The sequence below is a fragment of the Condylura cristata genome, unplaced genomic scaffold (assembly GCF_000260355.1).
Source record: "Condylura cristata isolate star-nosed mole 26May11 unplaced genomic scaffold, ConCri1.0 scaffold00031, whole genome shotgun sequence".
NCBI lineage: Eukaryota > Metazoa > Chordata > Mammalia > Eulipotyphla > Talpidae > Condylura > Condylura cristata.
The window spans coordinates 12,436,738-12,439,477 of NW_004567132.1; the positions used below are offsets into that span (position 1 = coordinate 12,436,738).

Sequence of the window (2,740 nt, forward strand, 5' to 3'; positions counted from 1 at the left end):
CTCCCACTCCTCTCCCCCTCTTGGAATCTCCGCACGCCGACGCCTTCCCATCTTAGGGTCCTGCCTGTGTTGCCTCCAGACACCTCAAAAGTTGGAGCTGGTCTCCGACACTCCATAATTAATCCCTTGAAACTACCAAATGTTCCTCCACTACACAGGTTTCCATACCTCTCCTGAAAAAGTAACCTTTTCCTTTTTGCTGGTCTTTGTGGACTTAGTATCTATAAAACTCATTCTGTATGTAGATAAATTCAAAAGTATCAATCCTCATTTTACTTGTCCCATCAGCTGCATTTGACATAACTGAATATACTACTGCACCCTTAATTCCACAACAATAGACTATCAAAATTGTCCTTGTCCCTAGCAGGCTGTTCATTGTTGTCTCTTTTGCTGGTTTTTCCTCATCTCCCCAAATCAATAAGTGCAAAACTATCTAAGAACTCAGGCCTTGTCTTTGTTTATATTCACTCCTTTCATGACTCTCTCTTTAAGTCTCCCATCTGTTCGTTGGCAACTCCCAGATGTTCTTTCCCAACAATGACCACCCCACTGAACTCCAAACTTCATACACTCAACTGCCTGCTCAACATGTCCATATAAATGACTAACAGACAACTCAGACTTGACACATTATAAATGAACTGAACTCCTAATCTTCCACAAGTTCTCCATCACTAATTAATGGATATTCCATCCTTCCAGTTCTTCAAATCAAAAACCTTGGTGATGATTTTACTCTTGGAATCCACAGACAATCCATAAACAAATTCTGTTGGTTTTATCTCTTATAAAATACATCCAAAATTGAACTGTTCATTATATTCACTTCTTTTCACCTTGTTAATCAGTATGTTTCATCTGAACTGCAACACCACCTTCCTACACCTTCCAACACCACCTTGAACTCTACAACAATCTATTTACACAGCAGTTAAAATAATTCTGTTGAACATTTAAGCCCAATCATATGTTCTCAGAACTTTCCAGTGATTATTTACCCACTACTCTATTTTTTCCAGACAGGACTCATATTGCATGACATTTGTACCTCTACGTAACAATGTTTTGCCACATTTTTGTTAAATGACTAAAACCAATGAAGATAAACTGGAACCAAATTTTAGAGAATCTTAATGTCAGAGTTTGAACTTAGTGATATTAGGAAGTCAACATATGGATCCAAAATACATATACATATAATGTACATTCAGGGGCTGTTTCCATCCCTATATGGCTGTTTCCATCCTATGCAACTCTTTCCATATCTATGCAGAGTACAGTTGTGATCCAAGAGAATAAATCAAATAAATTTTTTTTGCAACTAGTCATCTATCTGCAGATGTTGCACCAACATTCTATTACCATATTGATGTTTTTGCACTGCGTTATCTCTGAATAAAAGCGAAATGTACACAAAACATTTAGTAATACTGTGTAATAAATATATTTTCTTCATCAGACAATCTGTTAGTGTCGCCTGTAATTCTCCTACAATCCTCAGAAGTCTTCCTTCTTTTAAAGATAATAACCTCTTAAAACAAGTCTTTCCAATGTCTATTAACAAGAAAGATATAAATTAGAAAGAGGTTGCTGGAGATTAATATGAATAACTATATCAAATTACAGTGAAATTCCGATTCAGTCTATCTGAAAATCCAAACAGATTAATAAGTGGGTAGCAAACATTTTATTCGAGCAGATACATCTTTATCAAGTTAAATCTGAATTACAATCAACAAGCAGGAAGACATTAAAAATACATTTAAACAGGTCACAGTGAACTTGACAAGAATATAAAGAAAAACACTTTGTTGAGATTAACCACTACAGATTTCAATTGAAGGTCGAAATTAGTCTTCAACTGAACTAGGTGAGCTAAGACTGCAATGGTAAGCATTTCGTGATCAAGTGCCTAAACCATAAATATGGATGATATATAAAAGCAACTCCCCACACCTTCACCAAACGTTTGGAAGCAGCCGAAAATTGTGACGTTACGTGTTTTTAAATTCTCCACTTTCCAATATTTGAGAGGCAAAGCTCAGGAAGAGAAGAAAAAGCGAAAGGCCAGACAAAAAGGGAGACATGAAGTGCCAGCAGCTACAGGACATGAGGAAAGGGGGGGTGGGAGGGAGTCCTGCAACGATGCTACTACCCCACAACGCTCGCGTGAGGGACCACATTCACGAAAATCCACCAGCGTGAGGTAACTGGAGACCTTAGGAAAGGAGAAACAGAACCATACAGGAGCACCAGGAAAACTCAAGCCCCAACTTGAATAATACCTCCCCGGCCTTCTACTTCTGTCTCCCGGAAAGGTTCCCGGAAAGCCGTCGGGCGATGGTGACGTCATGACGCGCCGGCTTGCCTGCGACCTGAGGCGCTCTGAGATGACGTCACTCGTTTCTCCCCGCCCCCTTACTGTTCATTACTCCCTTGTTAAGGCAACTTTATCTAAAAGTCTCGCTAGTTAAGATTGTAGGTGGAGTTTGGGGCTAGATGATGAGCATTTTTTTTCTGGATTTATATTACGCCAGCACCCACCCCAGATACATCCCAGAAGCTTCAGGCTGTGAAGGGCATCCGACGAAGTTCTCGGCCAGTTCGCGGTGACCTAGCTCCAGAGCAGTTCCGTTTAAAAAGGACAACGTTGGTCAGTGACAACCAGGGTCCCACTTTGTTGTACAGTGGTTGTAGTTACAACCAACCCCTCTAGGTTCTATCATTGACAAGGGCG

General features: G+C 40.0%; 1 protein-coding gene across 2 annotated transcripts in view; it reads right to left on the minus strand.

The window, feature by feature from the left end:
• The window catches only part of C1D (C1D nuclear receptor corepressor), an 18,686-nt gene extending 16,334 nt beyond the window's left edge, over positions 1 to 2,352 (minus strand). Inside the window, exon 1 of one of the 2 annotated variants that reach the window (XM_012731455.1) lies at positions 2,289 to 2,352. The gene's annotated coding sequence lies outside the window, so the exon portion shown is untranslated. Of the gene's footprint in view, positions 1 to 1,959; positions 2,049 to 2,288 lie in introns of those variants that run through there. The other variant, XM_012731456.1, reaches the window with a different exon arrangement.
• Positions 2,353 to 2,740: the final 388 nt, after the last annotated feature.